The following is a 12808-nucleotide window of genomic DNA, read 5'->3' as shown; positions in this document are numbered from 1 at the left end:
CTCTCAATAGCTCTATTAATTTCTCTCTTTACGTATTTGATAACTTTTGTGGTTTGGCGAAGGATCTATATATTAAAGAAAAGTGTGAATTGAAAGGGATATATTCAAAAACTACGTACACTTAAATTAAGTGTACATGGGTTTTGTCCCCATTTTTATTAATCTTTTGGTGGAAAAGCATGATTGTGGCTATTAATTGGACCTAATATCTGTATTTTAGGCACCGGGTAATGGTCACGGTCCAACATGAAGAATTCATTTTTGAACTATTAACAGCTAAAATTTTATTGTCATTGATTTCAATATTCTTTGAGCTTGACTTGACCGAGTCCCTGTATCATGCATATTTCCGGAAACATACCTTAAAAGTGGTTGGGCTATAAGATTCATTTGATTTTATTTCGTGAAAAATGGACCATGGAAAGGTTGGTCAAAAATTTTGGTCTTCAATAAAACAGTGCTACTTCGTCTTTTTCCCTTTGTCCCATTTATTTTGTTTGTCAATGTAGTTGCGAAGTCTCCATTCATATCTTCTGATTAATGAATATTCTAAGATCAAAATGGGAGAACAGCACATGCATGTTTATTTTGGTCTTTCTCATTTTTGTGGTAAGTTTCTTTTTATGTTTCACGTTATAATTTTTGGAATATAAATTTTATATCCTATTTTTTGTGTTTCACTTTATACTCCATCAATCTTTTTATGAAAAATAATTACAATATATTGATAATACAATAGTTTAAACTCTTTTCTCCTATACCCTTAAGTACTTTGTGTATAAGAAAGTGTTAATTCAATTACAAAACTTCGAGCGGATGAACAATATAACTACTCTAATCCATAAACTAAACAACACAGCAGTATAATGGAATATAAAAGAGTAGGGAAGAGAGATGCAAACACAGAAAACACCAAGACGTGTTTTCGAAGAGGAAACCGAAGAACTCGGCGAAAAACCTCTCCGCCGCCCTCCAAGCGGAAATCGATCCACTAGACAATCAGTTGGGATACATGAGTAAGCAAGAGACCCTCCAAGCCTAATCTACCCGATGTACCTAAGCCCTCCAAGCTCCTACTCCAACAAGGCTTCTCGGAACCGTGTCTTGTCTAGCTTTCCGGATCCCGCAACAAGCTCCATGTTGCATCTGCCATCCTTGGCTTCTTCCAATGCTTCCCAGCAACTCCAAACCACTCTCTACACTCTGAATAGGTGTGGGTTGTGTTTGGGTACAAATCTCCTCTCAATGTATGATAATGGGAGAGGGATGGAGAAGAGGCTACAATGATTTCTCACTAAGAAGGAGTAGCTCTCTCTCAAAAGAGGGTGTGTGTGTTGTAGAAAACCTATCTAGGGTTTTTTCTCTCTGAATAGCCTCTCATACATTTGTGGGTAATGAGGGTATATATAGTATGGGTGAAGGGTAAGAAAGTCACTCATTAAAATCCTCCAGGCAGAAAGTTTCGTGACTGTCTCGCGGGAAGGCCTTACCCGCGAGACACTCGCGAAAACGACAGCCTGGCATGACTCTTCAACTTCCAGTCATGTGCTTCTCACATGACTCTTTCGCGGCTTAGCTTCCAACGACACACCCGCGAGATCCACTGATCCTCAATAAAGCTTGAGTCTTCACCAACTTGATACTAAACTCAATACAATTAAATCCCACAAAATACAAGGAAATGAAATAAAGTAATTACAACACATTTTGTCATAGAATAAAGCCAATATAAAACATAGTTGTAAATCACAACTTTACAGTACAGATTACCATCATGAAAATCTAATATATATATATATATATATATGCATGTAAAAAAATTAAGAAATGGATCATACATTGCAATTTTTTTTTTTTTGGGGATTAGTGCAAACTAATTTCAATAGACCACACATAAATCATCTTGTGTCTCAAAAGTAAGGTAATGGAAACTACTAATTCAATTATTGAACCAATATTTTAACAAATTCCTGGTTATGGCCATGATTTAAGGTTGCACAAGTTTGATGTAAGCCAGTTCAAAATAGCAATATACTTTTGCTGGGAGAGGGGTGTAGTTCTATGAGTTGCACATCGTAGAGGAGAAGAAAAACCTATTTTGTAATTTCTGTCTTCATACCCAAATTAGAGAGCTCTCTAACCAACCCTTTGTTTTCTACTCCTAGCAAGAGAGAGGAAGGATTTATGAAACTTCATTTGAGGTGCTAGGTTCTCATTGAATTCAGTGAATTGTTTTATAGTTTTATTGATCATCTTACCTTATGACTTGATGTTCTCATCTTGCAATCGAAACGTATCCCCTAAAGGCAAAGCTCATAATGTGGTTTTGTATTATTGGTCTTACAGATCCAAATATAATGAAAAATTTTCAAGTTGACCGAGATGCAATAAAATTTTTTCTTTTTTTTTTTAATTATTTTTTTATTTTTATAGGCAACAATAAAATTTGTTCTTGCTGGTGCCAACATAATGTGTTGCGGTCTTTACATCTCTTGGTGGTGCTTTGGATGATTCACAATATGCATAAAGAAGCATTTGAAAAAAAACCATTCATGCAAAGACCATTATAATCATAACTTATTTATTTCTTTAATTGACAATATTTTTTTCATTGTACACAAGATTTAATGTATAAAACCACTAACAAATGGAATTCCCAGACTTGGCAGCCATTGGTTACCGTTAATAAGATTTTCAACAGTAAAGTATTTAAATTCTTTAGAATTTTTATGTTTTTAGACCCCTTAAAACACAAGCCGTTTAACTTAGTTATTTAGCCAAGTGATTACTTAGATAAATTATTCAGATTTAGGTTAACACAATCAAATCATATAATGTAAATAATGTGGAAAAGTAAATAACACAACGATATGATAACTCAGGAAAACCAACCAGTAAAAAACCTGGGAAGGATTTAACCTAGCTATCCTTAAGGTAAAACAGATCCACTATGAAAGAATTAAAGTGTGTACAATAAGACTTAGACTACTAACATCCTATTGCTACATCGTGTAGAAAACTTACTACCATGATCACGTGACAGTTTCGAGTCTGCGAACTACTTTTTTCTTTGATCCACTGCAACCACAAGTACTCTCACTTGTGACTTTGAGACTCCACTCAAAAGTTTCAGATTTTCTGTAAATTCTTTATACAGCAACTGAAGTGATCACCGAGTTTTTGACATAAATCTTGATAACCTTAAGTGTGTATGAAGGTAAACACCTCTAGATCTCACAAGAGATTCTACACACAGCACATCAACAACCACTAAAACGTAGTTAGGGTTTTTCTTTTTATACTTGGAGTAAAATATAAAACCCAACACATCAAATCGGGCTTGGGCTGAGTTGGAAAAATTTGTAGAAAATTAATCTGCACGAGGTTCGATCGAGCGAGCCTAATTTTTGATCGATCGAGCCTTGCAAATTTAGCCAATAAATCCTGCAATTCACTCGATTCCAACTTTACAAATAAACACACTTTGAGCAGCCTAAATCTAAACTCTAAGTTTTGATCATGGTTTGCCAACACATTACATATTGAAGTTCTAACACATTTAGTTCCTAAAGCCTTAGAACGTAACAAACTCCCCCTTTGGAAATCCGTGACAAAACACAACACAAGTATAAAATGCTCAAAGTTACGAAACATCCCAATTAAATTAAAATGCCCAAAAACAATTCAACCTAACTACTATCTATCAGTTGCCAGTGTAGAGAACAGAACGACTGAATAAACCTGTAAATTCCTGAAACACTTAACAAACACACATATAAACACATGTGTGGAAAATACAAGTAAAACAAAATAAATTTTTAATTTCACACAACAGAAAATAAAAGACATATATCATGAATAACCTCAAAATATAAATCAATAACCAATGTTTCACATGTGAAACAAGAAACAAGAAAAGAAACATAAAGCACAGTGTCTCCCCCTAACATATACAACTCATAAAAAATACATCATCATCAAAACAAATACATCATGAGCAAAATAAAATATACATCATGAAGCTCCTAGATACAATCTAACAACAACAACCAAAAAAAAAAAAAACTCCCTATATCTCCATGCATAAACCAATATGTACTCCCCATTTTTGTGACGAATTGCCAAAGGGCTATCATGACTCATCATCAAAAGGATGTGGTGGAGAAGACCGTCGAGCACTCGTCAAATCAGCACGTAAAGCCTGAAGCTCCGCAAGCACATCCACCAAAATATGTCCATGCGTCGCCTGAACGATCATGACAGTATCCAACATGCTCCGAATGGATGAATCACTCGAAGAAGAAGGTGGAGGATCAACAGCGGTCGTGGGATCGACATACTCCTTAGCAGTGGGGTCGCCTGAAAAAAGAGGCTGAGATGCATCACCTATGGAAGAGTCTACTCTAGGGCGTTTAAAGCTAGCTTTCATCTAAGCTACTCTTTGCCTAAGGAAGGTGGCACCTATGGGAGCGATGATATGGACAGGCTTAGATGCAGGAAAAACCTCTAATCCTAAATGCAACAAAACCCTATGAATAAAGACTGAAAAGAAAAGACCATGTGATTTAGAACTACTCCTATGAACCTCAACTAGAGATCGAATGAAAAGAGTAGGAAAACTCATAGGAGCATCAGTCACAAGGGCATACAAAAATGCACATCTCTTAATAGGAATGGTGTGCAAGTGAGAGATAGGCCAAATAGAGTGACAAGCAATCTGTAAAAACAAATAATTGAGCTTAGTTAGCTCATGAGTAGTGATTCGAGGATCGAAACCCCATCTAATAGTAGTACTGGTAAGGATAGACTAGTTGCCGTACCAAAGGTATACCAAGAGCAAAGGCCACCACCTGAGGTGTAATGACATACTCTTCACCCCTTATCCAACTCATCACATATTGAGTGTTGAAATCATCAAAGTGGACAGAGAGGTTCGAATAGAACTCTCTAATCAAGACAGTAGGAGGAGGGTGCTCAATGTCTATAAGAGGTAATCAACCCCGACTCTCGAAATTCCTATGTATCTCAGGGTTTAACTCATCTAGGATAACTCTACACTTAGCCCACACAGATCTAAAGATATAGAGTTTCTTATAGTTCTCTTGGTTTTTCTCAAACCGAAACCTATCACTCTAAAAAATAGGGTTAAAGGAAGAGGAGGTTTTCTTATTTGCTCTAGTTTTCCTAACCATGATGCTAAGAGAGTAGACAAAAAGAAAACACAAGGGCAGACTGCATTAGAGAGGGTTGGAGCACAAAAATCACAATAAATAACAATCTATATGATGCATATAATGAATACACATATGATGCATGCTCTAATGCATTGACATTTGTTCAAATTTACTTCATAAATAATCAATTGACTTGAACACAAAGTTTTAGAGCAAAAACCCCAATTTTTGAAAAACCCAATTTCAAAAAATAAACCAAATTGAGAAATTCATCATCATACTAGTTAGAAAACATAATATAATGAGTTAATCAATCAATTACACAAGTCAATTTTACCAATTTTAGTCCAATTGAGCAAAATCCACAATTTCACAAAGTTTCAAGCCCCAAAATTTCAAAATTTTCTCAAATCACAAAATTAATCAAATTAATGCATGAGAATCATGTTAATAACATCTGAGAACAAAAACCTATTAAACAAAATTGATTAAAAACAATTGATTTGAACAAAAATCCCAAAATCCCTAGGTTCGAAATTTTCAATAAAAATGCATGAAATATGTGATTTTAATGAAAAAGGAAGGGTAAAAGAGACTTACTCAAGCTAGAAGACAAAAACCTTGAAAGATTTGAGGCAGAAAATGACAAAAATTAGCTTTAATCGATCGAAAAACAGATTCGATTGATCCAGCATCAATCGAGCACCGATTGAGCCAAGCAGATTGTAACCAAAATTTTATCGCATTTTCGATCAATCGAACAACAGCTTCGATTGGTCAAAAATCTGGAAAACTCAAATTTTTGAAAAATGAAGCAATTTAATGCAGGAACTCCTCAAAGCATAGTGTTTCATGAATGAAATGCATGAGTATGAGATTAAAAGCTTTTCAAAAACACTTGAATTCAACCTAGATCTTCCAAAGACAAGTTTTTTTCAATCAAATTGTCGTAAAAAACACAAACATTAAACACGTTTTGCATTAAAATTAAGGAATATATAATCTTGGATGACCAAAACAAATTCACACACAATATCATATTCTAAGTTTAGCAGAGAATAACTTGTGTAGTGTGTGCAACTAGTAAAAGCATGAGATACATGTGTAGTGATAAGTAAATAGTGATCAATCACTATTTCTACAAAATTCATCACATATGTTTAAAAGTGACTATCACCTAAAGAGTTACATCATATAACTCTCACATCTCTTAGAAAACAATCTTGCAATCATGTAAGTTTCTTATTTTGCCTCATAATGTACACACAAATTTTATTTCAATGTGAAAATATTTGATTAGCCAGATAATATACACACCAATTTTATTTCATTGTGAATTTATTATAGCCCAATAATGTACACACTAATTTTAGCATTAATTCGAGGCTACACCTTATGTCCTTTTTGTGCATATGCTACACTTTCTCGAACACAAATTCTTATGATATGTACTAAAGTGTTCATGATTAGCTAGTAAACAGTGGTGAGATGGTTATTTATGTCTTTTTCTTAGGATTTTTTAGTCTTTATAATCAAAAGCACGTGACTTCAAAATCAAGATCATGTGATTAAAAACTATAGACAATTCTCACACAACATGCACTTCATAGCTAAATCTAGTAAAGTGCAGTAAAATAAGTTCATCCAAGCTAAATAAGGTACACAAGCATGTCATGTAAAGATAATATGGCCAACCTTGATTACAAGTCTAAGAGAAATAATGCAAAACACATTTTTCCTTCCTTTCCCTTATTTATTTATTTATTTTTATTTTTTAAAAGGAATGAAAAAAAACAACCTATCATGAAATGCATGAATGTTATGCAATGCAAATCCTTAAAAAAAAATTAATAAATTAAAAAAAAAAAAAAAGCCAACAGCAAAGAAAAAAATGGTCACAAAGAATATTAAGATGAAGCACAAGGACCATGTCAAAAAGACTTAATTAAATTAAGCCTTTTACATCCAAAATCTTTTAGATGCAGCTCTAGCATCAGAGTTATTATTCATATTAGAATGATGTGCAACTCCAAGATTGGAATAAAAGTTTAACACCTTTACCAACTCACCAATAAGTACCATAGGATCTTGTGCCTGAGGCATAAGTACTTTTGGTTTATTTGCTCACTTTGCAGCTTGCAACTTGAAACAGTTTGGATAAATATGCCTAGTCTTTCTACAAAAATGACAAACCCATAAAGGTCTATCATGCAACTTATCCTTAGAAAGAGGATGATTCTTAGGCTTAGACTCTTTAAGATTAACCCTAATCTTCCTAGGAGGTGGTGTAGCTTCTACTGATTTGACAATCTCACTTTTGGAGAGCTTAGAAGAAGAAAGAAAGTTTATGTAATGAGTTTCAGACACAGAGATACTATCTTCAAAACTTAGACTAGTTTTGTCTAAGGGAGACTTCTGAATACTCAACATATGTTCAAGTTTAGAACTAGCAAACCTATTTGTTTGTTCTCTTGTAACTGATAATTCTAGTTATAAATTCTTAACTTTATCAAGCAACAACATGTTTTCAGTCTTCACCTTATTAATCAATTCATTAGCATCAAATAATTTCAACAGCAAATTTTTTTTTATCAAGTTCAAGAGAAGCAATTTTCTTCAAACCTATGTCAACATTCATAGCATCCTTTGCAGCAACCTTGCAAAACTTATTATATACTTTTTGCAAATCAGCATTTTCAGAGAGTTCCCCATCAGAAGGGTTCTCATCAACCACAACACTTTCATCAACTATAGCAGTAGCTGTGAAAGCAATGAAGTTTCCATCCTCATCACTACCAGACTCATGATCAGAAACTTCATCATCACTAATGGTTACAGTCATAACTTTACCCTTTGATCTTAAGAATGTAGGACATTTTGATTTCACATGACCATACCCTTAACATCCAAAACATTGTTGACCTATGGAATTATTAGAGGTTTGACCTACTTTTTCTTTAGATTTATCAATATTATTCACTTTAGTGGGTTCATTCCTCTTAAAATTCCTAGGTTCAGCATTGTTTTTATCTCTTACCCTTTTGTTATTGTTCTTAAGAAAGTTTCTAAAGTTCTTGGCAAGATATGCAATCTCTGTAGAAGAGAGTTCATCATCAAATCTATTATCATCAATTGACTTAAGAGCCATTGATTTGGATTTGTTTGTCTTAGGCAGGTCTAGCGCATAGGACTAAAGAGATCCTACAAGCTCATCAATAGGAATAGAGTCCACATCTTTGCTTTCAGTAATGGTAGTCACTTTAGGTCTAAAATTCTCAGTCAAGGATCTAAGTATCTTCCTAACAATCTTAAGTTGATCATAAATCTCACCCAAATTATAGGCAGAGTTAACAATATCATTCAGTTTAGCATAGAATTTATCAAAACACTCATCATCAGACACTCTAATACTTTCAAATCTAGTAGTTAACTGCTACAATTTGTTAATCTTAACTGCTTGTGTACCTTCATGCACAGTTTGAAGAATATTCCATGAGATAAGCAACCTCAACATTTGAAATTCTCTTGAATTCTTCCATAGAAACAGCACTAAAAATAGCATTCATGACTTTACTATTGAAAGCGGCTACTTCTTTCTAAGAAGTTTTCCACTTGCTTATAGGAGTAGTCAGTTTCTCGCATCTATATTCAACGGAATTCCAAACTCTCTCATTAATAAATTTTAGGAATGCTTTCATCCTTACTTTCCAGTAGGCATAGTTGTTTCCATCAAAGTGAGGTGAGATCACAAAAGAGTGACCGTGTTCCATGACAACAGAGGTAAATGATCAACTCTTAGATCAGAGGATCTAAATACAAGAGCTAACCTACTCTGATACCACTTGTTCGTTTTTAGACCCCTTAAAACACAAGCTATTTAACCTAGTTATTTAGCCAAGTGATTACTTAAATAAATTATGTAGATCTTCGTTAACACAATCAAATCATATCATGTAAATAATGCGGGAAAGTAAATAATACAACGATATGATAACCCAAGAAAACCAAACCAATAAAAAACTTAGGGAGGATTTAATCTAGCTATCCTCAAGGTAAAACAAATCCACTATGAAAGAATTGAAGTTTGTATAATAAGACTTAGACCACTAACATCTTATTGCTACCTCGTGTAGAAAAATTACTACCATGACCACGTGACAAGTCCGAGTCCATGGACTACTTCTTTCTTTAATCCATTGCAACCACAAGTACTCCCACTTGTGATTTTAAGACTCTACTCAAAGGTTTCAGATCTTTTTTAAATTCTTTATGCAACAACTGAAGTGATCACCAAGTTCTTAACATGAATCTTGATAACCCTAAGTGTGTATGAAGGTAAACACCTTTAGATCTCATAAGAGATTCAACACACAGCACATCAACAACCACTAAAATGTAGCTAGGGTTTTTCCTTTTATACTTTGAGTAAAATATAAAACTCTACACGTCAAACCGGGCTTGGGTTGAGTTGGAAAAATCTACAGAAAATTAATCTGCACAAGGTTCGATCGATCAAGCCTAATTTTCGATCGATCGAGCCTTGCAAATTTAGCCAATAAATCCTACAATTCAGTCAATTCCAACTTTACAAATAAACACACTTTAAGCAGCCTAAATCTAGACTCTAAGTTTTGATCATGGCTTGCCAACACATTACACATTGAAGTTCTAATACATTTAGTTCCTTAAGTCTTAGAACCTAACATAATTTTTAGCAATATGATACCTAGGCCATTTAAGCCTTCCTGTTATATTGGCTCCTGAGCCACGATTAGCATACTCCAAATAATGCAACGTGGATAAGCTTTTCTTATCACCTTTTGAAAGCCATCTTTTAAGGTCAATCAATTTGTCAAGGAAACATTCCATGACAATAGTCTATGAAACCACAACCTACCTAGAAATGATTTGAATTGTGGGTAAGGTTGAAGGTCTTTGTCAGCTTTAATGGAGCAATTGTGTAGCACTATTCTGGTATCTTCCCCTTTTCCATGAGCTTGGGCTGTGATTACATTCTCGGTGTCTCCCATATGCTTCCTCATGTAAATGTTATTGTAATCATTCATTGCAAAAATTTTAGCTTAGGATTACAACCTATTTGTTGCAATATTTAGAATTAATTGCAATGAGATCTTTGTGTTACATAAATTTATTACCTCAGAGTTTATTACAATGGCTCGCAACAACTTTTTCGTTGTTGCAGTAACACCTTAGTGCAACGAATTTGTAGCTATTGCAACGATTTTTCCCGTTATGACAGGCTTTTTTTTTTTTTTTGCTTGTAGTATCTTATGCTATCTATTTTATTCAAATATGGATTGGATGGGCCACAGAAACTAATTTTGGACCTCTCTTTTTCAACTAGTGGGGGGAAAAAAAACACTTATTGTCACAATCCTAAGCTTAGGTTATAAATAAAGCGATCCTTGCAATCCTTCTTTGTGATTACAAATTCGTTGCAATAAGGTGTTATTTCAATGACGAAAAAGTTGTTGCGAGCCGTTGTAATAAACTCCGAGGAAAAAGGTTTATGCAACACAAAGATCTCATTGTAATAAGTTCTAAATATTGCAACAGCCAAGATGATGCAATAACTTCTTTATTACAAAAAATAACTTTGTGGCAATAGCTTATTGCTTCAAATATTTTGTTGTAATAGGTGAAAAATGTCATAACTTATTACAACAAACAACCTTGTTGCAATAGGTTGAGTTTTTTTATTTATTATTATATTAATTTGTCTATTACCCTGTCTTGCAATATACATATTATAAGACAATATAAACATTATATTTAAGAACTAAAATAATAAATTAAAGATACAAATTAAAAAATGCAAAAGTCAGAGTACTTCATTAAATTGGTATGTCCAAAAACACAAATATATACATAACATGTTGAGTTTACGATCAAACATGTAGTTTCAAAAGTAAATATACACAAATATATAGACAACTTGTAAGAAAAGTTCTTTCCAGAAAGTGATATCCATGCATGCTTCACAACCACTTCATTGGCCTTCACCCTATAAAATTGAAAAAAGAAAGAAAAGGAAATACTTATAAAGTTGTAAAACACTATAAATACAACATAATAACACAAATATACACCATTACTAATGAATATAAAATAATAATAATAATAATAATAATAATAATAATAATCATCATCATCATCATCATTACTACTCAAAGACCCTTTCATAATCAACCATCGAATCTAATTATAATGTGTACACACACAACTTTCAAAATGCATGTATATTGCATAACTATTAGATGCTCTTAAGCCTATTGCTACTACGCTTCAAGTTTACAAGTCAATAGATGGAGATGAAAATAAATTCGAAGTGGTTAAAAATGATGATATATATTATTACTGCTTTTAGAGTTAAAATTTCACTTCCCACAAGTTTTTATTCAACTAGAGAGTGACAGTAAAATACTTAGATAAAAAGAAAACACATAAAAAGAAAGAATAGTTGTAAAAATCATATTTTTAACAATAGAATTATAAAATAGAGATGGATCAGAACTAATAGGCCAAAAATGAATTGACCCATTGTGATGAATTAATTGATTAATTAGCCAAGTTTAATTAATTAATCAAATTAATATGCAAGCGCGTGATAGTACAAACAAATCACCAATTAAACTAAGTATGCAGCGGAAAATAAATTGACATGGTGATTTGTTTACGAATGGGAAAAACCTACATGGAAAAAACGCCCCGGGTGATTTTAAGGTCACCACTCTCGAAATTCTACTATTATCACAACAAGCAGTTACAAGTAAAGGAATTCCAGTACCTTATACCAACCTACAGTTGAACCCGTACCCTAATACCCAATTGGACTTGCTTTGTAGTGACAATTTCTCCTTTTGATGCACGGCTCCCAGTACGTGACTAACTAATTGCGCAGATCCTAGTATGCGACTTCAATCACCAACTAGAGAAAATTGTTGACTGAAATTTCTTCAGTTCATCCACATTGAAGATCAAAAAGATGCTTGGTTATAAAACCCTACGGTGCACAAATACAGCAACTTCTACAATAATGATGAATTAGGGCAAAACTCTGTCTCCAATCACAATTTTCTTGAAAAAACTTTGCTCAACACTTGTGCAACTTGTGTCCTCTTTAAAGGCCCTTAAAATAATCATTTTATATGTTTAGGACTGTGAGAAAAGAAAGCCCAAACACATAATCATGGATTAGAGTTAAAACAGAACTGAAAATCTGTTTTTCATAAACCTCGACAGATGCCTAGTTGTCGAGTTGCTATCAAGCCACGGGGCTGATCAGCTCTTTAAACCTCGACAAATGGCTAGCTGTCGAGCTTTAATGACAGACACTTCTTCAGCTTGAATCTTAGATAAACTTGCATGTCTTCAACACTTGATCTTGAAACAAAATTTCTTGAAGTATTAAACATATCCTAGATCTACCCAAATACAAGTAAAGTGCGTTTTATCAAAAGATTAGCCAATTACATAAAGTAATTACATATGTTCCTAACAATGAATCACATATGTTCTAACAAGAACATTTGGCATGGTTTCTCAAAAGAGAAACAAAAATTTTCTCAGTTTATTCAACTTTGATCATTTGGGGAAATAATCATCACCTTCAT

At 33.5% G+C, this 12808-nt stretch overlaps 1 non-coding gene across 1 annotated transcript; it reads right to left on the bottom strand.

Moving 5' to 3' along the window:
- Positions 1 to 12695: 12695 nt before the first annotated feature.
- Positions 12696 to 12808, bottom strand: LOC112016238 (small nucleolar RNA Z103). Its single transcript, XR_002883297.1, has one exon. It is a non-coding gene; the product is annotated as a small nucleolar RNA Z103 (small nucleolar RNA).

This window comes from Quercus suber, unplaced genomic scaffold (assembly GCF_002906115.3).
Source record: "Quercus suber isolate HL8 unplaced genomic scaffold, Cork oak 2.0 scaffold_48, whole genome shotgun sequence".
Taxonomy (NCBI): domain Eukaryota; kingdom Viridiplantae; phylum Streptophyta; class Magnoliopsida; order Fagales; family Fagaceae; genus Quercus; species Quercus suber.
This window is presented reverse-complemented; position numbering and strand designations above follow the sequence as displayed.